We start from the raw sequence: 24,263 nt of genomic DNA, 5'->3' as shown, positions 1-24,263 counted from the left end.
TCTTGTGCATATTAGAGGAGGCGGCCAAAGGAAATAAAAATAGCACTCCCCGTCGGGGAATCGAACCCCGGTCTCCCGCGTGACAGGCGGGGATACTCACCACTATACTAACGAGGATGAGCTGTGCAGTGACGGCGTGCGGCTCGCAGTCACGAGGATATTTGCGATATGTGACGAAAGCCACTGGGCTTTGGAGAAGACTACTTGCCAGCCTTTTACCCTGTGACTATGGCCCCTTTAATTTATTGCGGCAGAGAGACCCTAATTGTGCCTATTGGGACTTTAAACGTTGGTTCTTCGAACTCCCGAACAGTCAAAGTGGCCGCCATTCGACATTCGAACGCGTGGTGGCAGCCATCTTGTTCGCATGGGCTAAAACCGCGAATAGGCTTCAGGGAGACCTAGCCGCGAACGTCCTGGAACTATTTTCGACATGAAAACCTCGCGGTTCCCGGCCGGTCCCCCAGCGGCACTTAGCTGCGATTCTGTGGAACTGTTTTGGGCATGAAATCCTGCGTTCGCCTGGGCAAAACTATGACTTCCATAGAATTTCTGAACCCCTGGTCCGATCAGGGTGATTTTTGGATATGTTGTCCACCCAGATCAGGGCTGTCAGGGGATGTAAGATTTACGGGGATGTGTTATGTTTCTGGGTACTTATGGGACTTTATAAAAAGGGGTGTTTCTTCTGCCCGTGGAAATTAAGTTAATGCATTAACTCCCTGAATTATATCACGGGCAGAGGGGAGGGATTGTTTACTGTATGTGGGAGTATCTTACTGTTAATTACTGTTTTCATTGCCTCCGCTAAAATTGCGGTCTGAGACAGATTTTTGCCGACTGGACGCTTAAACGATCACTGGAGAGAAAAGCAATGTTAATTACTGTTTTCATTGCCTCCGCTAAAATTGCATTCTGAGACAGCTTAAACAATCGCTGGAGAGAAAAGCAACTGGCCCGTGTGGGGATTGAACCCACGGCCTTGGCGTTATTAGCACCACGCTCTAACCAACTGAGCTAACCGGCCACGGCAGGGGGGAGCTGGCGTTCATGCTGATCCACACAAGCGAATGCTCCCGCGTCTTCTGCATATTAGAGGAGGCGGCCAAAGGAAATAAAAATAACACTCCCCGTCGGGGAATCGAACCCCGGTCTCCCGCGTGACAGGCGGGGATACTCACCACTATACTAACGAGGATGAGCTGTGCAGTGACGGCGTGCGGCTCGCAGTCACGAGGATATTTGCGATATGTGACGAAAGCCACTGGGCTTTGGAGAAGACTACTTGCCAGCCTTTTACCCTGTGACTATGGCCCCTTTAATTTATTGCGGCAGAGAAACCCTAATTGTGCCTATTGGGACTTTAAACGTTGGTTCTTCGAACTCCCGAACAGTCAAAGTGGCCGCCATTCGACATTCGAACGCGTGGTGGCAGCCATCTTGTTCGCATGGGCTAAAACCGCGAATAGGCTTCAGGGGGACCTAGCCGCGAACGTCCTGGAACTATTTTCGACATGAAAACCTCGCGGTTCCCGGCCGGTCCCCCAGCGGCACTTAGCTGCGATTCTGTGGAACTGTTTTGGGCATGAAATCCTGCGTTCGCCTGGGCAAAACTATGACTTCCATAGAATTTCTGAACCCCTGGTCCGATCTGGGTGATTTTTGGATATGTTGTCCACCCAGATCAGGGCTGTCAGGGGATGTAAGATTTACGGGGATGTGTTATGTTTCTGGGTACTTATGGGACTTTATAAAAAGGGGTGTTTCTTCTGCCCGTGGAAATTAAGTTAATGCATTAACTCCCTGAATTATATCACGGGCAGAGGGGAGGGATTGTTTACTGTATGTGGGAGTATCTTACTGTTAATTACTGTTTTCATTGCCTCCGCTAAAATTGCGGTCTGAGACAGATTTTTGCCGGCTGGACGCTTAAACGATCACTGGAGAGAAAAGCAATGTTAATTACTGTTTTCATTGCCTCCGCTAAAATTGCATTCTGAGACAGCTTAAACAATCGCTGGAGAGAAAAGCAACTGGCCCGTGTGGGGATCGAACCCACGGCCTTGGCGTTATTAGCACCACGCTCTAACCAACTGAGCTAACCGGCCACGGCAGGGGGGAGCTGGCGTTCATGCTGATCCACACAAGCGAATGCTCCCGCGTCTTGTGCATATTAGAGGAGGCGGCAAAAGGAAATAAAAATAGCACTCCCCATCGGGGAATCGAACCCCGGTCTCCCGCGTGACAGGCGGGGATACTCACCACTATACTAACGAGGATGAGCTGTGCAGTGACGGCGTGCGGCTCGCAGTCACGAGGATATTTGCGATATGTGACGAAAGCCACTGGGCTTTGGAGAAGACTACTTGCCAGCCTTTTACCCTGTGACTATGGCCCCTTTAATTTATTGCGGCAGAGAGACCCTAATTGTGCCTATTGGGACTTTAAACGTTGGTTCTTCGAACTCCCGAACAGTCAAAGTGGCCGCCATTCGACATTCGAACGCGTGGTGGCAGCCATCTTGTTCGCATGGGCTAAAACCGCGAATAGGCTTCAGGGGGACCTAGCCGCGAACGTCCTGGAACTATTTTCGACATGAAAACCTCGCGGTTCCCGGCCGGTCCCCCAGCGGCACTTAGCTGCGATTCTGTGGAACTGTTTTGGGCATGAAATCCTGCGTTCGCCTGGGCAAAACTATGACTTCCATAGAATTTCTGAACCCCTGGTCCGATCTGGGTGATTTTTGGATATGTTGTCCACCCAGATCAGGGCTGTCAGGGGATGTAAGATTTACAGGGATGTGTTATGTTTCTGGGTACTTATGGGACTTTATAAAAAGGGGTGTTTCTTCTGCCCGTGGAAATTAAGTTAATGCATTAACTCCCTGAATTATATCACGGGCAGAGGGGAGGGATTGTTTACTGTATGTGGGAGTATCTTACTGTTAATTACTGTTTTCATTGCCTCCGCTAAAATTGCGGTCTGAGACAGATTTTTGCCGGCTGGACGCTTAAACGATCACTGGAGAGAAAAGCAATGTTAATTACTGTTTTCATTGCCTCCGCTAAAATTGCATTCTGAGACAGCTTAAACAATCGCTGGAGAGAAAAGCAACTGGCCCGTGTGGGGATCGAACCCACGGCCTTGGCGTTATTAGCACCACGCTCTAACCAACTGAGCTAACCGGCCACGGCAGGGGGGAGCTGGCGTTCATGCTGATCCACACAAGCGAATGCTCCCGCGTCTTGTGCATATTAGAGGAGGCGGCCAAAGGAAATAAAAATAGCACTCCCCATCGGGGAATCGAACCCCGGTCTCCCGCGTGACAGGCGGGGATACTCACCACTATACTAACGAGGATGAGCTGTGCAGTGACGGCGTGCGGCTCGCAGTCACGAGGATATTTGCGATATGTGACGAAAGCCACTGGGCTTTGGAGAAGACTACTTGCCAGCCTTTTACCCTGTGACTATGGCCCCTTTAATTTATTGCGGCAGAGAGACCCTAATTGTGCCTATTGGGACTTTAAACGTTGGTTCTTCGAACTCCCGAACAGTCAAAGTGGCCGCCATTCGACATTCGAACGCGTGGTGGCAGCCATCTTGTTCGCATGGGCTAAAACCGCGAATAGGCTTCAGGGGGACCTAGCCGCGAACGTCCTGGAACTATTTTCGACATGAAAACCTCTCGGTTCCCGGCCGGTCCCCCAGCGGCACTTAGCTGCGATTCTGTGGAACTGTTTTGGGCATGAAATCCTGCGTTCGCCTGGGCAAAACTATGACTTCCATAGAATTTCTGAACCCCTGGTCCGATCTGGGTGATTTTTGGATATGTTGTCCACCCAGATCAGGGCTGTCAGGGGATGTAAGATTTACGGGGATGTGTTATGTTTCTGGGTACTTATGGGACTTTATAAAAAGGGGTGTTTCTTCTGCCCGTGGAAATTAAGTTAATGCATTAACTCCCTGAATTATATCACGGGCAGAGGGGAGGGATTGTTTACTGTATGTGGGAGTATCTTACTGTTAATTACTGTTTTCATTGCCTCCGCTAAAATTGCGGTCTGAGACAGATTTTTGCCGGCTGGACGCTTAAACGATCACTGGAGAGAAAAGCAATGTTAATTACTGTTTTCATTGCCTCCGCTAAAATTGCATTCTGAGACAGCTTAAACAATCGCTGGAGAGAAAAGCAACTGGCCCGTGTGGGGATCGAACCCACAGCCTTGGCGTTATTAGCACCACGCTCTAACCAACTGAGCTAACCGGCCACGGCAGGGGGGAGCTGGCGTTCATGCTGATCCACACAAGCGAATGCTCCCGCGTCTTGTGCATATTAGAGGAGGCGGCCAAAGGAAATAAAAATAGCACTCCCCGTCGGGGAATCGAACCCCGGTCTCCCGCGTGACAGGCGGGGATACTCACCACTATACTAACGAGGATGAGCTGTGCAGTGACGGCGTGAGGCTCGCAGTCACGAGGATATTTGCGATATGTGACGAAAGCCACTGGGCTTTGGAGAAGACTACTTGCCAGCCTTTTACCCTGTGACTATGGCCCCTTTAATTTATTGCGGCAGAGAGACCCTAATTGTGCCTATTGGGACTTTAAACGTTGGTTCTTCGAACTCCCGAACAGTCAAAGTGGCCGCCATTCGACATTCGAACGCGTGGTGGCAGCCATCTTGTTCGCATGGGCTAAAACCGCGAATAGGCTTCAGGGGGACCTAGCCGCGAACGTCCTGGAACTATTTTCAACATGAAAACCTCGCGGTTCCCGGCCGGTCCCCCAGCGGCACTTAGCTGCGATTCTGTGGAACTGTTTTGGGCATGAAATCCTGCGTTCGCCTGGGCAAAACTATGACTTCCATAGAATTTCTGAACCCCTGGTCCGATCTGGGTGATTTTTGGATATGTTGTCCACCCAGATCAGGGCTGTCAGGGGATGTAAGATTTACAGGGATGTGTTATGTTTCTGGGTACTTATGGGACTTTATAAAAAGGGGTGTTTCTTCTGCCCGTGGAAATTAAGTTAATGCATTAACTCCCTGAATTATATCACGGGCAGAGGGGAGGGATTGTTTACTGTATGTGGGAGTATCTTACTGTTAATTACTGTTTTCATTGCCTCCGCTAAAATTGCGGTCTGAGACAGATTTTTGCCGGCTGGACGCTTAAACGATCACTGGAGAGAAAAGCAATGTTAATTACTGTTTTCATTGCCTCCGCTAAAATTGCATTCTGAGACAGCTTAAACAATCGCTGGAGAGAAAAGCAACTGGCCCGTGTGGGGATCGAACCCACGGCCTTGGCGTTATTAGCACCACGCTCTAACCAACTGAGCTAACCGGCCACGGCAGGGGGGAGCTGGCGTTCATGCTGATCCACACAAGCGAATGCTCCCGCGTCTTGTGCATATTAGAGGAGGCGGCCAAAGGAAATAAAAATAGCACTCCCCATCGGGGAATCGAACCCCGGTCTCCCGCGTGACAGGCGGGGATACTCACCACTATACTAACGAGGATGAGCTGTGCAGTGACGGCGTGCGGCTCGCAGTCACGAGGATATTTGCGATATGTGACGAAAGCCACTGGGCTTTGGAGAAGACTACTTGCCAGCCTTTTACCCTGTGACTATGGCCCCTTTAATTTATTGCGGCAGAGAGACCCTAATTGTGCCTATTGGGACTTTAAACGTTGGTTCTTCGAACTCCCGAACAGTCAAAGTGGCCGCCATTCGACATTCGAACGCGTGGTGGCAGCCATCTTGTTCGCATGGGCTAAAACCGCGAATAGGCTTCAGGGGGACCTAGCCGCGAACGTCCTGGAACTATTTTCGACATGAAAACCTCGCGGTTCCCGGCCGGTCCCCCAGCGGCACTTAGCTGCGATTCTGTGGAACTGTTTTGGGCATGAAATCCTGCGTTCGCCTGGGCAAAACTATGACTTCCATAGAATTTCTGAACCCCTGGTCCGATCTGGGTGATTTTTGGATATGTTGTCCACCCAGATCAGGGCTGTCAGGGGATGTAAGATTTACGGGGATGTGTTATGTTTCTGGGTACTTATGGGACTTTATAAAAAGGGGTGTTTCTTCTGCCCGTGGAAATTAAGTTAATGCATTAACTCCCTGAATTATATCACGGGCAGAGGGGAGGGATTGTTTACTGTATGTGGGAGTATCTTACTGTTAATTACTGTTTTCATTGCCTCCGCTAAAATTGCGGTCTGAGACAGATTTTTGCCGGCTGGACGCTTAAACGATCACTGGAGAGAAAAGCAATGTTAATTACTGTTTTCATTGCCTCCGCTAAAATTGCATTCTGAGACAGCTTAAACAATCGCTGGAGAGAAAAGCAACTGGCCCGTGTGGGGATCGAACCCACGGCCTTGGCGTTATTAGCACCACGCTCTAACCAACTGAGCTAACCGGCCACGGCAGGGGGGAGCTGGCGTTCATGCTGATCCACACAAGCGAATGCTCCCGCGTCTTGTGCATATTAGAGGAGGCGGCCAAAGGAAATAAAAATAGCACTCCCCGTCGGGGAATCGAACCCCGGTCTCCCGCGTGACAGGCGGGGATACTCACCACTATACTAACGAGGATGAGCTGTGCAGTGACGGCGTGAGGCTCGCAGTCACGAGGATATTTGCGATATGTGACGAAAGCCACTGGGCTTTGGAGAAGACTACTTGCCAGCCTTTTACCCTGTGACTATGGCCCCTTTAATTTATTGCGGCAGAGAGACCCTAATTGTGCCTATTGGGACTTTAAACGTTGGTTCTTCGAACTCCCGAACAGTCAAAGTGGCCGCCATTCGACATTCGAACGCGTGGTGGCAGCCATCTTGTTCGCATGGGCTAAAACCGCGAATAGGCTTCAGGGGGACCTAGCCGCGAACGTCCTGGAACTATTTTCGACATGAAAACCTCGCGGTTCCCGGCCGGTCCCCCAGCGGCACTTAGCTGCGATTCTGTGGAACTGTTTTGGGCATGAAATCCTGCGTTCGCCTGGGCAAAACTATGACTTCCATAGAATTTCTGAACCCCTGGTCCGATCTGGGTGATTTTTGGATATGTTGTCCACCCAGATCAGGGCTGTCAGGGGATGTAAGATTTACAGGGATGTGTTATGTTTCTGGGTACTTATGGGACTTTATAAAAAGGGGTGTTTCTTCTGCCCGTGGAAATTAAGTTAATGCATTAACTCCCTGAATTATATCACGGGCAGAGGGGAGGGATTGTTTACTGTATGTGGGAGTATCTTACTGTTAATTACTGTTTTCATTGCCTCCGCTAAAATTGCGGTCTGAGACAGATTTTTGCCGGCTGGACGCTTAAACGATCACTGGAGAGAAAAGCAATGTTAATTACTGTTTTCATTGCCTCCGCTAAAATTGCATTCTGAGACAGCTTAAACAATCGCTGGAGAGAAAAGCAACTGGCCCGTGTGGGGATCGAACCCACGGCCTTGGCGTTATTAGCACCACGCTCTAACCAACTGAGCTAACCGGCCACGGCAGGGGGGAGCTGGCGTTCATGCTGATCCACACAAGCGAATGCTCCCGCGTCTTGTGCATATTAGAGGAGGCGGCCAAAGGAAATAAAAATAGCACTCCCCATCGGGGAATCGAACCCCGGTCTCCCGCGTGACAGGCGGGGATACTCACCACTATACTAACGAGGATGAGCTGTGCAGTGACGGCGTGCGGCTCGCAGTCACGAGGATATTTGCGATATGTGACGAAAGCCACTGGGCTTTGGAGAAGACTACTTGCCAGCCTTTTACCCTGTGACTATGGCCCCTTTAATTTATTGCGGCAGAGAGACCCTAATTGTGCCTATTGGGACTTTAAACGTTGGTTCTTCGAACTCCCGAACAGTCAAAGTGGCCGCCATTCGACATTCGAACGCGTGGTGGCAGCCATCTTGTTCGCATGGGCTAAAACCGCGAATAGGCTTCAGGGGGACCTAGCCGCGAACGTCCTGGAACTATTTTCGACATGAAAACCTCGCGGTTCCCGGCCGGTCCCCCAGCGGCACTTAGCTGCGATTCTGTGGAACTGTTTTGGGCATGAAATCCTGCGTTCGCCTGGGCAAAACTATGACTTCCATAGAATTTCTGAACCCCTGGTCCGATCTGGGTGATTTTTGGATATGTTGTCCACCCAGATCAGGGCTGTCAGGGGATGTAAGATTTACGGGGATGTGTTATGTTTCTGGGTACTTATGGGACTTTATAAAAAGGGGTGTTTCTTCTGCCCGTGGAAATTAAGTTAATGCATTAACTCCCTGAATTATATCACGGGCAGAGGGGAGGGATTGTTTACTGTATGTGGGAGTATCTTACTGTTAATTACTGTTTTCATTGCCTCCGCTAAAATTGCGGTCTGAGACAGATTTTTGCCGGCTGGACGCTTAAACGATCACTGGAGAGAAAAGCAATGTTAATTACTGTTTTCATTGCCTCCGCTAAAATTGCATTCTGAGACAGCTTAAACAATCGCTGGAGAGAAAAGCAACTGGCCCGTGTGGGGATCGAACCCACGGCCTTGGCGTTATTAGCACCACGCTCTAACCAACTGAGCTAACCGGCCACGGCAGGGGGGAGCTGGCGTTCATGCTGATCCACACAAGCGAATGCTCCCGCGTCTTGTGCATATTAGAGGAGGCGGCCAAAGGAAATAAAAATAGCACTCCCCGTCGGGGAATCGAACCCCGGTCTCCCGCGTGACAGGCGGGGATACTCACCACTATACTAACGAGGATGAGCTGTGCAGTGACGGCGTGCGGCTCGCAGTCACGAGGATATTTGCGATATGTGACGAAAGCCACTGGGCTTTGGAGAAGACTACTTGCCAGCCTTTTACCCTGTGACTATGGCCCCTTTAATTTATTGCGGCAGAGAGACCCTAATTGTGCCTATTGGGACTTTAAACGTTGGTTCTTCGAACTCCCGAACAGTCAAAGTGGCCGCCATTCGACATTCGAACGCGTGGTGGCAGCCATCTTGTTCGCATGGGCTAAAACCGCGAATAGGCTTCAGGGGGACCTAGCCGCGAACGTCCTGGAACTATTTTCGACATGAAAACCTCGCGGTTCCCGGCCGGTCCCCCAGCGGCACTTAGCTGCGATTCTGTGGAACTGTTTTGGGCATGAAATCCTGCGTTCGCCTGGGCAAAACTATGACTTCCATAGAATTTCTGAACCCCTGGTCCGATCTGGGTGATTTTTGGATATGTTGTCCACCCAGATCAGGGCTGTCAGGGGATGTAAGATTTACAGGGATGTGTTATGTTTCTGGGTACTTATGGGACTTTATAAAAAGGGGTGTTTCTTCTGCCCGTGGAAATTAAGTTAATGCATTAACTCCCTGAATTATATCACGGGCAGAGGGGAGGGATTGTTTACTGTATGTGGGAGTATCTTACTGTTAATTACTGTTTTCATTGCCTCCGCTAAAATTGCGGTCTGAGACAGATTTTTGCCGGCTGGACGCTTAAACGATCACTGGAGAGAAAAGCAATGTTAATTACTGTTTTCATTGCCTCCGCTAAAATTGCATTCTGAGACAGCTTAAACAATCGCTGGAGAGAAAAGCAACTGGCCCGTGTGGGGATCGAACCCACGGCCTTGGCGTTATTAGCACCACGCTCTAACCAACTGAGCTAACCGGCCACGGCAGGGGGGAGCTGGCGTTCATGCTGATCCACACAAGCGAATGCTCCCGCGTCTTGTGCATATTAGAGGAGGCGGCCAAAGGAAATAAAAATAGCACTCCCCATCGGGGAATCGAACCCCGGTCTCCCGCGTGACAGGCGGGGATACTCACCACTATACTAACGAGGATGAGCTGTGCAGTGACGGCGTGCGGCTCGCAGTCACGAGGATATTTGCGATATGTGACGAAAGCCACTGGGCTTTGGAGAAGACTACTTGCCAGCCTTTTACCCTGTGACTATGGCCCCTTTAATTTATTGCGGCAGAGAGACCCTAATTGTGCCTATTGGGACTTTAAACGTTGGTTCTTCGAACTCCCGAACAGTCAAAGTGGCCGCCATTCGACATTCGAACGCGTGGTGGCAGCCATCTTGTTCGCATGGGCTAAAACCGCGAATAGGCTTCAGGGGGACCTAGCCGCGAACGTCCTGGAACTATTTTCGACATGAAAACCTCGCGGTTCCCGGCCGGTCCCCCAGCGGCACTTAGCTGCGATTCTGTGGAACTGTTTTGGGCATGAAATCCTGCGTTCGCCTGGGCAAAACTATGACTTCCATAGAATTTCTGAACCCCTGGTCCGATCTGGGTGATTTTTGGATATGTTGTCCACCCAGATCAGGGCTGTCAGGGGATGTAAGATTTACGGGGATGTGTTATGTTTCTGGGTACTTATGGGACTTTATAAAAAGGGGTGTTTCTTCTGCCCGTGGAAATTAAGTTAATGCATTAACTCCCTGAATTATATCACGGGCAGAGGGGAGGGATTGTTTACTGTATGTGGGAGTATCTTACTGTTAATTACTGTTTTCATTGCCTCCGCTAAAATTGCGGTCTGAGACAGATTTTTGCCGGCTGGACGCTTAAACGATCACTGGAGAGAAAAGCAATGTTAATTACTGTTTTCATTGCCTCCGCTAAAATTGCATTCTGAGACAGCTTAAACAATCGCTGGAGAGAAAAGCAACTGGCCCGTGTGGGGATCGAACCCACGGCCTTGGCGTTATTAGCACCACGCTCTAACCAACTGAGCTAACCGGCCACGGCAGGGGGGAGCTGGCGTTCATGCTGATCCACACAAGCGAATGCTCCCGCGTCTTGTGCATATTAGAGGAGGCGGCCAAAGGAAATAAAAATAGCACTCCCCGTCGGGGAATCGAACCCCGGTCTCCCGCGTGACAGGCGGGGATACTCACCACTATACTAACGAGGATGAGCTGTGCAGTGACGGCGTGAGGCTCGCAGTCACGAGGATATTTGCGATATGTGACGAAAGCCACTGGGCTTTGGAGAAGACTACTTGCCAGCCTTTTACCCTGTGACTATGGCCCCTTTAATTTATTGCGGCAGAGAGACCCTAATTGTGCCTATTGGGACTTTAAACGTTGGTTCTTCGAACTCCCGAACAGTCAAAGTGGCCGCCATTCGACATTCGAACGCGTGGTGGCAGCCATCTTGTTTGCATGGGCTAAAACCGCGAATAGGCTTCAGGGGGACCTAGCCGCGAACGTCCTGGAACTATTTTCGACATGAAAACCTCGCGGTTCCCGGCCGGTCCCCCAGCGGCACTTAGCTGCGATTCTGTGGAACTGTTTTGGGCATGAAATCCTGCGTTCGCCTGGGCAAAACTATGACTTCCATAGAATTTCTGAACCCCTGGTCCGATCAGGGTGATTTTTGGATATGTTGTCCACCCAGATCAGGGCTGTCAGGGGATGTAAGATTTACGGGGATGTGTTATGTTTCTGGGTACTTATGGGACTTTATAAAAAGGGGTGTTTCTTCTGCCCGTGGAAATTAAGTTAATGCATTAACTCCCTGAATTATATCACGGGCAGAGGGGAGGGATTGTTTACTGTATGTGGGAGTATCTTACTGTTAATTACTGTTTTCATTGCCTCCGCTAAAATTGCGGTCTGAGACAGATTTTTGCCGGCTGGACGCTTAAACGATCACTGGAGAGAAAAGCAATGTTAATTACTGTTTTCATTGCCTCCGCTAAAATTGCATTCTGAGACAGCTTAAACAATCGCTGGAGAGAAAAGCAACTGGCCCGTGTGGGGATCGAACCCACGGCCTTGGCGTTATTAGCACCACGCTCTAACCAACTGAGCTAACCGGCCACGGCAGGGGGGAGCTGGCGTTCATGCTGATCCACACAAGCGAATGCTCCCGCGTCTTGTGCATATTAGAGGAGGCGGCCAAAGGAAATAAAAATAGCACTCCCCGTCGGGGAATCGAACCCCGGTCTCCCGCGTGACAGGCGGGGATACTCACCACTATACTAACGAGGATGAGCTGTGCAGTGACGGCGTGCGGCTCGCAGTCACGAGGATATTTGCGATATGTGACGAAAGCCACTGGGCTTTGGAGAAGACTACTTGCCAGCCTTTTACCCTGTGACTATGGCCCCTTTAATTTATTGCGGCAGAGAGACCCTAATTGTGCCTATTGGGACTTTAAACGTTGGTTCTTCGAACTCCCGAACAGTCAAAGTGGCCGCCATTCGACATTCGAACGCGTGGTGGCAGCCATCTTGTTCGCATGGGCTAAAACCGCGAATAGGCTTCAGGGGGACCTAGCCGCGAACGTCCTGGAACTATTTTCGACATGAAAACCTCGCGGTTCCCGGCCGGTCCCCCAGCGGCACTTAGCTGCGATTCTGTGGAACTGTTTTGGGCATGAAATCCTGCGTTCGCCTGGGCAAAACTATGACTTCCATAGAATTTCTGAACCCCTGGTCCGATCTGGGTGATTTTTGGATATGTTGTCCACCCAGATCAGGGCTGTCAGGGGATGTAAGATTTACGGGGATGTGTTATGTTTCTGGGTACTTATGGGACTTTATAAAAAGGGGTGTTTCTTCTGCCCGTGGAAATTAAGTTAATGCATTAACTCCCTGAATTATATCACGGGCAGAGGGGAGGGATTGTTTACTGTATGTGGGAGTATCTTACTGTTAATTACTGTTTTCATTGCCTCCGCTAAAATTGCGGTCTGAGACAGATTTTTGCCGGCTGGACGCTTAAACGATCACTGGAGAGAAAAGCAATGTTAATTACTGTTTTCATTGCCTCCGCTAAAATTGCATTCTGAGACAGCTTAAACAATCGCTGGAGAGAAAAGCAACTGGCCCGTGTGGGGATCGAACCCACGGCCTTGGCGTTATTAGCACCACGCTCTAACCAACTGAGCTAACCGGCCACGGCAGGGGGGGAGCTGGCGTTCATGCTGATCCACACAAGCGAATGCTCCCGCGTCTTGTGCATATTAGAGGAGGCGGCCAAAGGAAATAAAAATAGCACTCCCCGTCGGGGAATCGAACCCCGGTCTCCCGCGTGACAGGCGGGGATACTCACCACTATACTAACGAGGATGAGCTGTGCAGTGACGGCGTGCGGCTCGCAGTCACGAGGATATTTGCGATATGTGACGAAAGCCACTGGGCTTTGGAGAAGACTACTTGCCAGCCTTTTACCCTGTGACTATGGCCCCTTTAATTTATTGCGGCAGAGAGACCCTAATTGTGCCTATTGGGACTTTAAACGTTGGTTCTTCGAACTCCCGAACAGTCAAAGTGGCCGCCATTCGACATTCGAACGCGTGGTGGCAGCCATCTTGTTCGCATGGGCTAAAACCGCGAATAGGCTTCAGGGGGACCTAGCCGCGAACGTCCTGGAACTATTTTCGACATGAAAACCTCGCGGTTCCCGGCCGGTCCCCCAGCGGCACTTAGCTGCGATTCTGTGGAACTGTTTTGGGCATGAAATCCTGCGTTCGCCTGGGCAAAACTATGACTTCCATAGAATTTCTGAACCCCTGGTCCGATCTGGGTGATTTTTGGATATGTTGTCCACCCAGATCAGGGCTGTCAGGGGATGTAAGATTTACGGGGATGTGTTATGTTTCTGGGTACTTATGGGACTTTATAAAAAGGGGTGTTTCTTCTGCCCGTGGAAATTAAGTTAATGCATTAACTCCCTGAATTATATCACGGGCAGAGGGGAGGGATTGTTTACTGTATGTGGGAGTATCTTACTGTTAATTACTGTTTTCATTGCCTCCGCTAAAATTGCGGTCTGAGACAGATTTTTGCCGGCTGGACGCTTAAACGATCACTGGAGAGAAAAGCAATGTTAATTACTGTTTTCATTGCCTCCGCTAAAATTGCATTCTGAGACAGCTTAAACAATCGCTGGAGAGAAAAGCAACTGGCCCGTGTGGGGATCGAACCCACGGCCTTGGCGTTATTAGTACCACGCTCTAACCAACTGAGCTAACCGGCCACGGCAGGGGGGAGCTGGCGTTCATGCTGATCCACACAAGCGAATGCTCCCGCGTCTTGTGCATATTAGAGGAGGCGGCCAAAGGAAATAAAAATAGCACTCCCCGTCGGGGAATCGAACCCCGGTCTCCCGCGTGACAGGCGGGGATACTCACCACTATACTAACGAGGATGAGCTGTGCAGTGACGGCGTGCGGCTCGCAGTCACGAGGATATTTGCGATATGTGACGAAAGCCACTGGGCTTTGGAGAAGACTACTTGCCAGCCTTTTACCCTGTGACTATGGCCCCTTTAATTTATTGCGGCAGAGAGACCCTAATTGTGCCTATTGGGACTTTAAACGTTGGTTCTTCGAACTCCCGAACAGTCAAAGTGGCCGCCATTCGACATTCGAACGCGTGGTGGCAGCCATCTTGTTCGCATGGGCTAAAACCGCGAATAGGCTTCAGGGGGACCTAGCCGCGAACGTCCTGGAACTATTTTCGACATGAAAACCTCGCGGTTCCCGGCCGGTCCCCCAGCGGCACTTAGCTGCGATTCTGTGGAACTGTTTTGGGCATGAAATCCTGCGTTCGCCTGGGCAAAACTATGACTTCCATAGAATTTCTGAACCCCTGGTCCGATCTGGGTGATTTTTGGATATGTTGTCCACCCAGATCAGGGCTGTCAGGGGATGTAAGATTTACGGGGATGTGTTATGTTTCTGGGTACTTATGGGACTTTATAAAAAGGGGTGTTTCTTCTGCCCGTGGAAATTAAGTTAATGCATTAACTCCCTGAATTATATCACGGGCAGAGGGGAGGGATTGTTTACTGTATGTGGGAGTATCTTACTGTTAATTACTGTTTTCATTGCCTCCGCTAAAATTGCGGTCTGAGACAGATTTTTGCCGGCTGGACGCTTAAACGATCACTGGAGAGAAAAGCAATGTTAATTACTGTTTTCATTGCCTCCGCTAAAATTGCATTCTGAGACAGCTTAAACAATCGCTGGAGAGAAAAGCAACTGGCCCGTGTGGGGATCGAACCCACGGCCTTGGCGTTATTAGCACCACGCTCTAACCAACTGAGCTAACCGGCCACGGCAGGGGGGAGCTGGCGTTCATGCTGATCCACACAAGCGAATGCTCCCGCGTCTTGTGCATATTAGAGGAGGCGGCCAAAGGAAATAAAAATAGCACTCCCCGTCGGGGAATCGAACCCCGGTCTCCCGCGTGACAGGCGGGGATACTCACCACTATACTAACGAGGATGAGCTGTGCAGTGACGGCGTGCGGCTCGCAGTCACGAGGATATTTGCGATATGTGACGAAAGCCACTGGGCTTTGGAGAAGACTACTTGCCAGCCTTTTACCCTGTGACTATGGCCCCTTTAATTTATTGCGGCAGAGAGACCCTAATTGTGCCTATTGGGACTTTAAACGTTGGTTCTTCGAACTCCCGAACAGTCAAAGTGGCCGCCATTCGACATTCGAACGCGTGGTGGCAGCCATCTTGTTCGCATGGGCTAAAACCGCGAATAGGCTTCAGGGGGACCTAGCCGCGAACGTCCTGGAACTATTTTCGACATGAAAACCTCGCGGTTCCCGGCCGGTCCCCCAGCGGCACTTAGCTGCGATTCTGTGGAACTGTTTTGGGCATGAAATCCTGCGTTCGCCTGGGCAAAACTATGACTTCCATAGAATTTCTGAACCCCTGGTCCGATCTGGGTGATTTTTGGATATGTTGTCCACCCAGATCAGGGCTGTCAGGGGATGTAAGATTTACGGGGATGTGTTATGTTTCTGGGTACTTATGGGACTTTATAAAAAGGGGTGTTTCTTCTGCCCGTGGAAATTAAGTTAATGCATTAACTCCCTGAATTATATCACGGGCAGAGGGGAGGGATTGTTTACTGTATGTGGGAGTATCTTACTGTTAATTACTGTTTTCATTGCCTCCGCTAAAATTGCGGTCTGAGACAGATTTTTGCCGGCTGGACGCTTAAACGATCACTGGAGAGAAAAGCAATGTTAATTACTGTTTTCATTGCCTCCGCTAAAATTGCATTCTGAGACAGCTTAAACAATCGCTGGAGAGAAAAGCAACTGGCCCGTGTGGGGATCGAACCCACGGCCTTGGCGTTATTAGCACCACGCTCTAACCAACTGAGCTAACCGGCCACGGCAGGGGGGAGCTGGCGTTCATGCTGATCCACACAAGCGAATGCTCCCGCGTCTTGTGCATATTAGAGGAGGCGGCCAAAGGAAATAAAAATAGCACTCCCCGTCGGGGAATCGAACCCCGGTCTCCCGCGTGACAGGCGGGGATACTCACCACTATACTAACGAGGATGAGCTGTGCAGTGACGGCGTGCGGCTCGCAGTCACGAGGATATTTGCGATATGTGACGAAAGCCACTGGGCTTTGGAGAAGACTACTTGCCAGCCTTTTACCCTGTGACTATGGCCCCTTTAATTTATTGCGGCAGAGAGACCCTAATTGTGCCTATTGGGACTTTAAACGTTGGTTCTTCGAACTCCCGAACAGTCAAAGTGGCCGCCATTCGACATTCGAACGCGTGGTGGCAGCCATCTTGTTCGCATGGGCTAAAACCGCGAATAGGCTTCAGGGGGACCTAGCCGCGAATGTCCTGGAACTATTTTCGACATGAAAACCTCGCGGTTCCCGGCCGGTCCCCCAGCGGCACTTAGCTGCGATTCTGTGGAACTGTTTTGGGCATGAAATCCTGCGTTCGCCTGGGCAAAACTATGACTTCCATAGAATTTCTGAACCCCTGGTCCGATCTGGGTGATTTTTGGATATGTTGTCCACCCAGATCAGGGCTGTCAGGGGATGTAAGATTTACGGGGATGTGTTATGTTTCTGGGTACTTATGGGACTTTATAAAAAGGGGTGTTTCTTCTGCCCGTGGAAATTAAGTTAATGCATTAACTCCCTGAATTATATCACGGGCAGAGGGGAGGGATTGTTTACTGTATGTGGGAGTATCTTACTGTTAATTACTGTTTTCATTGCCTCCGCTAAAATTGCGGTCTGAGACAGATTTTTGCCGGCTGGACGCTTAAACGATCACTGGAGAGAAAAGCAATGTTAATTACTGTTTTCATTGCCTCCGCTAAAATTGCATTCTGAGACAGCTTAAACAATCGCTGGAGAGAAAAGCAACTGGCCCGTGTGGGGATCGAACCCACGGCCTTGGCGTTATTAGCACCACGCTCTAACCAACTGAGCTAACCGGCCACGGCAGGGGGGAGCTGGCGTTCATGCTGATCCACACAAGCGAATGCTCCCGCGTCTTGTGCATATTAGAGGAGGCGGCCAAAGGAAATAAAAATAGCACTCCCCGTCGGGGAATCGAACCCCGGTCTCCCGCGTGACAGGCGGGGATACTCACCACTATACTAACGAGGATGAGCTGTGCAGTGACGGCGTGCGGCTCGCAGTCACGAGGATATTTGCGATATGTGACGAAAGCCACTGGGCTTTGGAGAAGACTACTTGCCAGCCTTTTACCCTGTGACTATGGCCCCTTTAATTTATTGCGGCAGAGAGACCCTAATTGTGCCTATTGGGACTTTAAACGTTGGTTCTTCGAACTCCCGAACAGTCAAAGTGGCCGCCATTCGACATTCGAACGCGTGGTGGCAGCCATCTTGTTCGCATGGGCTAAAACCGCAAATAGGCTTCAGGGGGACCTAGCCGCGAACGTCCTGGAACTATTTTCGACATGAAAACCTCGCGGTTCCCGGCCGGTCCCCCAGCGGCACTTAGCTGCGATTCTGTGGAACTGTTTTGGGCATGAAATCCTGCGTTCGCCTGGGCAAAACTATGACTTCCATAGAATTTCTGAACCCCTGGTCCGATCTGGGTGATTTTTGGATATGTTGTCCACCCAGATCAGGGCTGTCAGGGGATGTAAGATTTACGGGGATGTGTTATGTTTCTGGGTACTTATGGGACTTTATAAAAAGGGGTGTTTCTTCTGCCCGTGGAAATTAAGTTAATGCATTAACTCCCTGAATTATATCACGGGCAGAGGGGAGGGATTGTTTACTGTATGTGGGAGTATCTTACTGTTAATTACTGTTTTCATTGCCTCCGCTAAAATTGCGGTCTGAGACAGATTTTTGCCGGCTGGACGCTTAAACGATCACTGGAGAGAAAAGCAATGTTAATTACTGTTTTCATTGCCTCCGCTAAAATTGCATTCTGAGACAGCTTAAACAATCGCTGGAGAGAAAAGCAACTGGCCCGTGTGGGGATCGAACCCACGGCCTTGGCGTTATTAGCACCACGCTCTAACCAACTGAGCTAACCGGCCACGGCAGGGGGGAGCTGGCGTTCATGCTGATCCACACAAGCGAATGCTCCCGCGTCTTGTGCATATTAGAGGAGGCGGCCAAAGGAAATAAAAATAGCACTCCCCGTCGGGGAATCGAACCCCGGTCTCCCGCGTGACAGGCGGGGATACTCACCACTATACTAACGAGGATGAGCTGTGCAGTGACGGCGTGCGGCTCGCAGTCACGAGGATATTTGCGATATGTGACGAAAGCCACTGGGCTTTGGAGAAGACTACTTGCCAGCCTTTTACCCTGTGACTATGGCCCCTTTAATTTATTGCGGCAGAGAGACCCTAATTGTGCCTATTGGGACTTTAAACGTTGGTTCTTCGAACTCCCGAACAGTCAAAGTGGCCGCCATTCGACATTCGAACGCGTGGTGGCAGCCATCTTGTTCGCATGGGCTAAAACCGCGAATAGGCTTCAGGGGGACCTAGCCGCGAACGTCCTGGAACTATTTTCGACATGAAAACCTCGCGGTTCCCGGCCGGTCCCCCAGCGGCACTTAGCTGCGATTCTGTGGAACTGTTTTGGGCATGAAATCCTGCGTTCGCCTGGGCAAAACTATGACTTCCATAGAATTTCTGAACCCCTGGTCCGATCTGGGTGATTTTTGGATATGTTGTCCACCCAGATCAGGGCTGTCAGGGGATGTAAGATTTACGGGGATGTGTTATGTTTCTGGGTACTTATGGGACTTTATAAAAAGGGGTGTTTCTTCTGCCCGTGGAAATTAAGTTAATGCATTAACTCCCTGAATTATATCACGGGCAGAGGGGAGGGATTGTTTACTGTATGTGGGAGTATCTTACTGTTAATTACTGTTTTCATTGCCTCCGCTAAAATTGCGGTCTGAGACAGATTTTTGCCGGCTGGACGCTTAAACGATCACTGGAGAGAAAAGCAATGTTAATTACTGTTTTCATTGCCTCCGCTAAAATTGCATTCTGAGACAGCTTAAACAATCGCTGGAGAGAAAAGCAACTGGCCCGTGTGGGGATCGAACCCACGGCCTTGGCGTTATTAGCACCACGCTCTAACCAACTGAGCTAACCGGCCACGGCAGGGGGGAGCTGGCGTTCATGCTGATCCACACAAGCGAATGCTCCCGCGTCTTGTGCATATTAGAGGAGGCGGCCAAAGGAAATAAAAATAGCACTCCCCGTCGGGGAATCGAACCCCGGTCTCCCGCGTGACAGGCGGGGATACTCACCACTATACTAACGAGGATGAGCTGTGCAGTGACGGCGTGCGGCTCGCAGTCACGAGGATATTTGCGATATGTGACGAAAGCCACTGGGCTTTGGAGAAGACTACTTGCCAGCCTTTTACCCTGTGACTATGGCCCCTTTAATTTATTGCGGCAGAGAGACCCTAATTGTGCCTATTGGGACTTTAAACGTTGGTTCTTCGAACTCCCGAACAGTCAAAGTGGCCGCCATTCGACATTCGAACGCGTGGTGGCAGCCATCTTGTTCGCATGGGCTAAAACCGCGAATAGGCTTCAGGGGGACCTAGCCGCGAATGTCCTGGAACTATTTTCGACATGAAAACCTCGCGGTTCCCGGCCGGTCCCCCAGCGGCACTTAGCTGCGATTCTGTGGAACTGTTTTGGGCATGAAATCCTGCGTTCGCCTGGGCAAAACTATGACTTCCATAGAATTTCTGAACCCCTGGTCCGATCTGGGTGATTTTTGGATATGTTGTCCACCCAGATCAGGGCTGTCAGGGGATGTAAGATTTACGGGGATGTGTTATGTTTCTGGGTACTTATGGGACTTTATAAAAAGGGGTGTTTCTTCTGCCCGTGGAAATTAAGTTAATGCATTAACTCCCTGAATTATATCACGGGCAGAGGGGAGGGATTGTTTACTGTATGTGGGAGTATCTTACTGTTAATTACTGTTTTCATTGCCTCCGCTAAAATTGCGGTCTGAGACAGATTTTTGCCGGCTGGACGCTTAAACGATCACTGGAGAGAAAAGCAATGTTAATTACTGTTTTCATTGCCTCCGCTAAAATTGCATTCTGAGACAGCTTAAACAATCGCTGGAGAGAAAAGCAACTGGCCCGTGTGGGGATCGAACCCACGGCCTTGGCGTTATTAGTACCACGCTCTAACCAACTGAGCTAACCGGCCACGGCAGGGGGGAGCTGGCGTTCATGCTGATCCACACAAGCGAATGCTCCCGCGTCTTGTGCATATTAGAGGAGGCGGCCAAAGGAAATAAAAATAGCACTCCCCGTCGGGGAATCGAACCCCGGTCTCCCGCGTGACAGGCGGGGATACTCACCACTATACTAACGAGGATGAGCTGTGCAGTGACGGCGTGCGGCTCGCAGTCACGAGGATATTTGCGATATGTGACGAAAGCCACTGGGCTTTGGAGAAGACTACTTGCCAGCCTTTTACCCTGTGACTATGGCCCCTTTAATTTATTGCGGCAGAGAGACCCTAATTGTGCCTATTGGGACTTTAAACGTTGGTTCTTCGAACTCCCGAACAGTCAAAGTGGCCGCCATTCGACATTCGAACGCGTGGTGGCAGCCATCTTGTTCGCATGGGCTAAAACCGCGAATAGGCTTCAGGGGGACCTAGCCGCGAACGTCCTGGAACTATTTTCGACATGAAAACCTCGCGGTTCCCGGCCGGTCCCCCAGCGGCACTTAGCTGCGATTCTGTGGAACTGTTTTGGGCATGAAATCCTGCGTTCGCCTGGGCAAAACTATGACTTCCATAGAATTTCTGAACCCCTGGTCCGATCTGGGTGATTTTTGGATATGTTGTCCACCCAGATCAGGGCTGTCAGGGGATGTAAGATTTACGGGGATGTGTTATGTTTCTGGGTACTTATGGGACTTTATAAAAAGGGGTGTTTCTTCTGCCCGTGGAAATTAAGTTAATGCATTAACTCCCTGAATTATATCACGGGCAGAGGGGAGGGATTGTTTACTGTATGTGGGAGTATCTTACTGTTAATTACTGTTTTCATTGCCTCCGCTAAAATTGCGGTCTGAGACAGATTTTTGCCGGCTGGACGCTTAAACGATCACTGGAGAGAAAAGCAATGTTAATTACTGTTTTCATTGCCTCCGCTAAAATTGCATTCTGAGACAGCTTAAACAATCGCTGGAGAGAAAAGCAACTGGCCCGTGTGGGGATCGAACCCACGGCCTTGGCGTTATTAGCACCACGCTCTAACCAACTGAGCTAACCGGCCACGGCAGGGGGGGAGCTGGCGTTCATGCTGATCCACACAAGCGAATGCTCCCGCGTCTTGTGCATATTAGAGGAGGCGGCCAAAGGAAATAAAAATAGCACTCCCCGTCGGGGAATCGAACCCCGGTCTCCCGCGTGACAGGCGGGGATACTCACCACTATACTAACGAGGATGAGCTGTGCAGTGACGGCGTGCGGCTCGCAGTCACGAGGATATTTGCGATATGTGACGAAAGCCACTGGGCTTTGGAGAAGACTACTTGCCAGCCTTTTACCCTGTGACTATGGCCCCTTTAATTTATTGCGGCAGAGAGACCCTAATTGTGCCTATTGGGACTTTAAACGTTGGTTCTTCGAACTCCCGAACAGTCAAAGTGGCCGCCATTCGACATTCGAACGCGTGGTGGCAGCCATCTTGTTCGCATGGGCTAAAACCGCGAATAGGCTTCAGGGAGACCTAGCCGCGAACGTCCTGGAACTATTTTCGACATGAAAACCTCGCGGTTCCCGGCCGGTCCCCCAGCGGCACTTAGCTGCGATTCTGTGGAACTGTTTTGGGCATGAAATCCTGCGTTCGCCTGGGCAAAACTATGACTTCCATAGAATTTCTGAACCCCTGGTCCGATCAGGGTGATTTTTGGATATGTTGTCCACCCAGATCAGGGCTGTCAGGGGATGTAAGATTTACGGGGATGTGTTATGTTTCTGGGTACTTATGGGACTTTATAAAAAGGGGTGTTTCTTCTGCCCGTGGAAATTAAGTTAATGCATTAACTCCCTGAATTATATCACGGGCAGAGGGGAGGGATTGTTTACTGTATGTGGGAGTATCTTACTGTTAATTACTGTTTTCATTGCCTCCGCTAAAATTGCGGTCTGAGACAGATTTTTGCCGGCTGGACGCTTAAACGATCACTGGAGAGAAAAGCAATGTTAATTACTGTTTTCATTGCCTCCGCTAAAATTGCATTCTGAGACAGCTTAAACAATCGCTGGAGAGAAAAGCAACTGGCCCGTGTGGGGATCGAACCCACGGCCTTGGCGTTATTAGCACCACGCTCTAACCAACTGAGCTAACCGGCCACGGCAGGGGGGAGCTGGCGTTCATGCTGATCCACACAAGCGAATGCTCCCGCGTCTTGTGCATATTAGAGGAGGCGGCCAAAGGAAATAAAAATAGCACTCCCCGTCGGGGAATCGAACCCCGGTCTCCCGCGTGACAGGCGGGGATACTCACCACTATACTAACGAGGATGAGCTGTGCAGTGACGGCGTGCGGCTCGCAGTCACGAGGATATTTGCGATATGTGACGAAAGCCACTGGGCTTTGGAGAAGACTACTTGCCAGCCTTTTACCCTGTGACTATGGCCCCTTTAATTTATTGCGGCAGAGAGACCCTAATTGTGCCTATTGGGACTTTAAACGTTGGTTCTTCGAACTCCCGAACAGTCAAAGTGGCCGCCATTCGACATTCGAACGCGTGGTGGCAGCCATCTTGTTCGCATGGGCTAAAACCGCAAATAGGCTTCAGGGGGACCTAGCCGCGAACGTCCTGGAACTATTTTCGACATGAAAACCTCGCGGTTCCCGGCCGGTCCCCCAGCGGCACTTAGCTGCGATTCTGTGGAACTGTTTTGGGCATGAAATCCTGCGTTCGCCTGGGCAAAACTATGACTTCCATAGAATTTCTGAACCCCTGGTCCGATCTGGGTGATTTTTGGATATGTTGTCCACCCAGATCAGGGCTGTCAGGGGATGTAAGATTTACGGGGATGTGTTATGTTTCTGGGTACTTATGGGACTTTATAAAAAGGGGTGTTTCTTCTGCCCGTGGAAATTAAGTTAATGCATTAACTCCCTGAATTATATCACGGGCAGAGGGGAGGGATTGTTTACTGTATGTGGGAGTATCTTACTGTTAATTACTGTTTTCATTGCCTCCGCTAAAATTGCGGTCTGAGACAGATTTTTGCCGGCTGGACGCTTAAACGATCACTGGAGAGAAAAGCAATGTTAATTACTGTTTTCATTGCCTCCGCTAAAATTGCATTCTGAGACAGCTTAAACAATCGCTGGAGAGAAAAGCAACTGGCCCGTGTGGGGATCGAACCCACGGCCTTGGCGTTATTAGCACCACGCTCTAACCAACTGAGCTAACCGGCCACGGCAGGGGGGAGCTGGCGTTCATGCTGATCCACACAAGCGAATGCTCCCGCGTCTTGTGCATATTAGAGGAGGCGGCCAAAGGAAATAAAAATAGCACTCCCCGTCGGGGAATCGAACCCCGGTCTCCCGCGTGACAGGCGGGGATACTCACCACTATACTAACGAGGATGAGCTGTGCAGTGACGGCGTGCGGCTCGCAGTCACGAGGATATTTGCGATATGTGACGAAAGCCACTGGGCTTTGGAGAAGACTACTTGCCAGCCTTTTACCCTGTGACTATGGCCCCTTTAATTTATTGCGGCAGAGAGACCCTAATTGTGCCTATTGGGACTTTAAACGTTGGTTCTTCGAACTCCCGAACAGTCAAAGTGGCCGCCATTCGACATTCGAACGCGTGGTGGCAGCCATCTTGTTTGCATGGGCTAAAACCGCGAATAGGCTTCAGGGGGACCTAGCCGCGAACGTCCTGGAACTATTTTCGACATGAAAACCTCGCGGTTCCCGGCCGGTCCCCCAGCGGCACTTAGCT

General features: G+C 50.4%; 43 non-coding genes across 43 annotated transcripts; all 43 read right to left on the bottom strand.

Moving 5' to 3' along the window:
• Positions 1 to 45: 45 nt before the first annotated feature.
• TRNAD-GUC (transfer RNA aspartic acid (anticodon GUC)) lies at positions 46 to 117 on the bottom strand. The gene has a single exon. It is a non-coding gene; the product is annotated as a tRNA-Asp (tRNA).
• Positions 118 to 953: 836 nt separating this feature from the next.
• Positions 954 to 1,027, bottom strand: TRNAI-AAU (transfer RNA isoleucine (anticodon AAU)). The gene has a single exon. It is a non-coding gene; the product is annotated as a tRNA-Ile (tRNA).
• A 99-nt stretch (positions 1,028 to 1,126) lies between these two features.
• TRNAD-GUC (transfer RNA aspartic acid (anticodon GUC)) lies at positions 1,127 to 1,198 on the bottom strand. The gene has a single exon. It is a non-coding gene; the product is annotated as a tRNA-Asp (tRNA).
• An 836-nt stretch (positions 1,199 to 2,034) lies between these two features.
• Positions 2,035 to 2,108, bottom strand: TRNAI-AAU (transfer RNA isoleucine (anticodon AAU)). Its single transcript has one exon. It is a non-coding gene; the product is annotated as a tRNA-Ile (tRNA).
• Positions 2,109 to 2,207: 99 nt separating this feature from the next.
• Positions 2,208 to 2,279, bottom strand: TRNAD-GUC (transfer RNA aspartic acid (anticodon GUC)). Its single transcript has one exon. It is a non-coding gene; the product is annotated as a tRNA-Asp (tRNA).
• An 836-nt stretch (positions 2,280 to 3,115) lies between these two features.
• TRNAI-AAU (transfer RNA isoleucine (anticodon AAU)) lies at positions 3,116 to 3,189 on the bottom strand. Its single transcript has one exon. It is a non-coding gene; the product is annotated as a tRNA-Ile (tRNA).
• Positions 3,190 to 3,288: 99 nt separating this feature from the next.
• On the bottom strand, positions 3,289 to 3,360 carry TRNAD-GUC (transfer RNA aspartic acid (anticodon GUC)). Its single transcript has one exon. It is a non-coding gene; the product is annotated as a tRNA-Asp (tRNA).
• An 836-nt stretch (positions 3,361 to 4,196) lies between these two features.
• Positions 4,197 to 4,270, bottom strand: TRNAI-AAU (transfer RNA isoleucine (anticodon AAU)). The gene has a single exon. It is a non-coding gene; the product is annotated as a tRNA-Ile (tRNA).
• Positions 4,271 to 4,369: 99 nt separating this feature from the next.
• Positions 4,370 to 4,441, bottom strand: TRNAD-GUC (transfer RNA aspartic acid (anticodon GUC)). The gene has a single exon. It is a non-coding gene; the product is annotated as a tRNA-Asp (tRNA).
• Positions 4,442 to 5,277: 836 nt separating this feature from the next.
• Positions 5,278 to 5,351, bottom strand: TRNAI-AAU (transfer RNA isoleucine (anticodon AAU)). Its single transcript has one exon. It is a non-coding gene; the product is annotated as a tRNA-Ile (tRNA).
• Positions 5,352 to 5,450: 99 nt separating this feature from the next.
• Positions 5,451 to 5,522, bottom strand: TRNAD-GUC (transfer RNA aspartic acid (anticodon GUC)). The gene has a single exon. It is a non-coding gene; the product is annotated as a tRNA-Asp (tRNA).
• An 836-nt stretch (positions 5,523 to 6,358) lies between these two features.
• On the bottom strand, positions 6,359 to 6,432 carry TRNAI-AAU (transfer RNA isoleucine (anticodon AAU)). Its single transcript has one exon. It is a non-coding gene; the product is annotated as a tRNA-Ile (tRNA).
• Positions 6,433 to 6,531: 99 nt separating this feature from the next.
• On the bottom strand, positions 6,532 to 6,603 carry TRNAD-GUC (transfer RNA aspartic acid (anticodon GUC)). The gene has a single exon. It is a non-coding gene; the product is annotated as a tRNA-Asp (tRNA).
• An 836-nt stretch (positions 6,604 to 7,439) lies between these two features.
• On the bottom strand, positions 7,440 to 7,513 carry TRNAI-AAU (transfer RNA isoleucine (anticodon AAU)). The gene has a single exon. It is a non-coding gene; the product is annotated as a tRNA-Ile (tRNA).
• Positions 7,514 to 7,612: 99 nt separating this feature from the next.
• TRNAD-GUC (transfer RNA aspartic acid (anticodon GUC)) lies at positions 7,613 to 7,684 on the bottom strand. Its single transcript has one exon. It is a non-coding gene; the product is annotated as a tRNA-Asp (tRNA).
• An 836-nt stretch (positions 7,685 to 8,520) lies between these two features.
• On the bottom strand, positions 8,521 to 8,594 carry TRNAI-AAU (transfer RNA isoleucine (anticodon AAU)). The gene has a single exon. It is a non-coding gene; the product is annotated as a tRNA-Ile (tRNA).
• A 99-nt stretch (positions 8,595 to 8,693) lies between these two features.
• TRNAD-GUC (transfer RNA aspartic acid (anticodon GUC)) lies at positions 8,694 to 8,765 on the bottom strand. The gene has a single exon. It is a non-coding gene; the product is annotated as a tRNA-Asp (tRNA).
• An 836-nt stretch (positions 8,766 to 9,601) lies between these two features.
• Positions 9,602 to 9,675, bottom strand: TRNAI-AAU (transfer RNA isoleucine (anticodon AAU)). Its single transcript has one exon. It is a non-coding gene; the product is annotated as a tRNA-Ile (tRNA).
• Positions 9,676 to 9,774: 99 nt separating this feature from the next.
• Positions 9,775 to 9,846, bottom strand: TRNAD-GUC (transfer RNA aspartic acid (anticodon GUC)). The gene has a single exon. It is a non-coding gene; the product is annotated as a tRNA-Asp (tRNA).
• An 836-nt stretch (positions 9,847 to 10,682) lies between these two features.
• TRNAI-AAU (transfer RNA isoleucine (anticodon AAU)) lies at positions 10,683 to 10,756 on the bottom strand. Its single transcript has one exon. It is a non-coding gene; the product is annotated as a tRNA-Ile (tRNA).
• Positions 10,757 to 10,855: 99 nt separating this feature from the next.
• TRNAD-GUC (transfer RNA aspartic acid (anticodon GUC)) lies at positions 10,856 to 10,927 on the bottom strand. Its single transcript has one exon. It is a non-coding gene; the product is annotated as a tRNA-Asp (tRNA).
• An 836-nt stretch (positions 10,928 to 11,763) lies between these two features.
• On the bottom strand, positions 11,764 to 11,837 carry TRNAI-AAU (transfer RNA isoleucine (anticodon AAU)). The gene has a single exon. It is a non-coding gene; the product is annotated as a tRNA-Ile (tRNA).
• Positions 11,838 to 11,936: 99 nt separating this feature from the next.
• On the bottom strand, positions 11,937 to 12,008 carry TRNAD-GUC (transfer RNA aspartic acid (anticodon GUC)). Its single transcript has one exon. It is a non-coding gene; the product is annotated as a tRNA-Asp (tRNA).
• Positions 12,009 to 12,844: 836 nt separating this feature from the next.
• TRNAI-AAU (transfer RNA isoleucine (anticodon AAU)) lies at positions 12,845 to 12,918 on the bottom strand. The gene has a single exon. It is a non-coding gene; the product is annotated as a tRNA-Ile (tRNA).
• Positions 12,919 to 13,018: 100 nt separating this feature from the next.
• TRNAD-GUC (transfer RNA aspartic acid (anticodon GUC)) lies at positions 13,019 to 13,090 on the bottom strand. The gene has a single exon. It is a non-coding gene; the product is annotated as a tRNA-Asp (tRNA).
• A 1,009-nt stretch (positions 13,091 to 14,099) lies between these two features.
• Positions 14,100 to 14,171, bottom strand: TRNAD-GUC (transfer RNA aspartic acid (anticodon GUC)). The gene has a single exon. It is a non-coding gene; the product is annotated as a tRNA-Asp (tRNA).
• Positions 14,172 to 15,007: 836 nt separating this feature from the next.
• TRNAI-AAU (transfer RNA isoleucine (anticodon AAU)) lies at positions 15,008 to 15,081 on the bottom strand. Its single transcript has one exon. It is a non-coding gene; the product is annotated as a tRNA-Ile (tRNA).
• A 99-nt stretch (positions 15,082 to 15,180) lies between these two features.
• On the bottom strand, positions 15,181 to 15,252 carry TRNAD-GUC (transfer RNA aspartic acid (anticodon GUC)). The gene has a single exon. It is a non-coding gene; the product is annotated as a tRNA-Asp (tRNA).
• An 836-nt stretch (positions 15,253 to 16,088) lies between these two features.
• On the bottom strand, positions 16,089 to 16,162 carry TRNAI-AAU (transfer RNA isoleucine (anticodon AAU)). The gene has a single exon. It is a non-coding gene; the product is annotated as a tRNA-Ile (tRNA).
• A 99-nt stretch (positions 16,163 to 16,261) lies between these two features.
• On the bottom strand, positions 16,262 to 16,333 carry TRNAD-GUC (transfer RNA aspartic acid (anticodon GUC)). The gene has a single exon. It is a non-coding gene; the product is annotated as a tRNA-Asp (tRNA).
• An 836-nt stretch (positions 16,334 to 17,169) lies between these two features.
• Positions 17,170 to 17,243, bottom strand: TRNAI-AAU (transfer RNA isoleucine (anticodon AAU)). Its single transcript has one exon. It is a non-coding gene; the product is annotated as a tRNA-Ile (tRNA).
• A 99-nt stretch (positions 17,244 to 17,342) lies between these two features.
• TRNAD-GUC (transfer RNA aspartic acid (anticodon GUC)) lies at positions 17,343 to 17,414 on the bottom strand. The gene has a single exon. It is a non-coding gene; the product is annotated as a tRNA-Asp (tRNA).
• An 836-nt stretch (positions 17,415 to 18,250) lies between these two features.
• On the bottom strand, positions 18,251 to 18,324 carry TRNAI-AAU (transfer RNA isoleucine (anticodon AAU)). Its single transcript has one exon. It is a non-coding gene; the product is annotated as a tRNA-Ile (tRNA).
• A 99-nt stretch (positions 18,325 to 18,423) lies between these two features.
• On the bottom strand, positions 18,424 to 18,495 carry TRNAD-GUC (transfer RNA aspartic acid (anticodon GUC)). The gene has a single exon. It is a non-coding gene; the product is annotated as a tRNA-Asp (tRNA).
• Positions 18,496 to 19,331: 836 nt separating this feature from the next.
• On the bottom strand, positions 19,332 to 19,405 carry TRNAI-AAU (transfer RNA isoleucine (anticodon AAU)). The gene has a single exon. It is a non-coding gene; the product is annotated as a tRNA-Ile (tRNA).
• A 99-nt stretch (positions 19,406 to 19,504) lies between these two features.
• TRNAD-GUC (transfer RNA aspartic acid (anticodon GUC)) lies at positions 19,505 to 19,576 on the bottom strand. Its single transcript has one exon. It is a non-coding gene; the product is annotated as a tRNA-Asp (tRNA).
• Positions 19,577 to 20,585: 1,009 nt separating this feature from the next.
• Positions 20,586 to 20,657, bottom strand: TRNAD-GUC (transfer RNA aspartic acid (anticodon GUC)). The gene has a single exon. It is a non-coding gene; the product is annotated as a tRNA-Asp (tRNA).
• An 836-nt stretch (positions 20,658 to 21,493) lies between these two features.
• On the bottom strand, positions 21,494 to 21,567 carry TRNAI-AAU (transfer RNA isoleucine (anticodon AAU)). The gene has a single exon. It is a non-coding gene; the product is annotated as a tRNA-Ile (tRNA).
• Positions 21,568 to 21,667: 100 nt separating this feature from the next.
• TRNAD-GUC (transfer RNA aspartic acid (anticodon GUC)) lies at positions 21,668 to 21,739 on the bottom strand. Its single transcript has one exon. It is a non-coding gene; the product is annotated as a tRNA-Asp (tRNA).
• Positions 21,740 to 22,575: 836 nt separating this feature from the next.
• Positions 22,576 to 22,649, bottom strand: TRNAI-AAU (transfer RNA isoleucine (anticodon AAU)). The gene has a single exon. It is a non-coding gene; the product is annotated as a tRNA-Ile (tRNA).
• Positions 22,650 to 22,748: 99 nt separating this feature from the next.
• TRNAD-GUC (transfer RNA aspartic acid (anticodon GUC)) lies at positions 22,749 to 22,820 on the bottom strand. Its single transcript has one exon. It is a non-coding gene; the product is annotated as a tRNA-Asp (tRNA).
• An 836-nt stretch (positions 22,821 to 23,656) lies between these two features.
• TRNAI-AAU (transfer RNA isoleucine (anticodon AAU)) lies at positions 23,657 to 23,730 on the bottom strand. Its single transcript has one exon. It is a non-coding gene; the product is annotated as a tRNA-Ile (tRNA).
• Positions 23,731 to 23,829: 99 nt separating this feature from the next.
• On the bottom strand, positions 23,830 to 23,901 carry TRNAD-GUC (transfer RNA aspartic acid (anticodon GUC)). The gene has a single exon. It is a non-coding gene; the product is annotated as a tRNA-Asp (tRNA).
• Between the last annotated feature and the right edge of the window lie 362 nt (positions 23,902 to 24,263).

Source organism: Pelobates fuscus, chromosome 5 (genome assembly GCF_036172605.1).
Source record: "Pelobates fuscus isolate aPelFus1 chromosome 5, aPelFus1.pri, whole genome shotgun sequence".
Classification (NCBI taxonomy): domain Eukaryota; kingdom Metazoa; phylum Chordata; class Amphibia; order Anura; family Pelobatidae; genus Pelobates; species Pelobates fuscus.
This window is presented reverse-complemented; position numbering and strand designations above follow the sequence as displayed.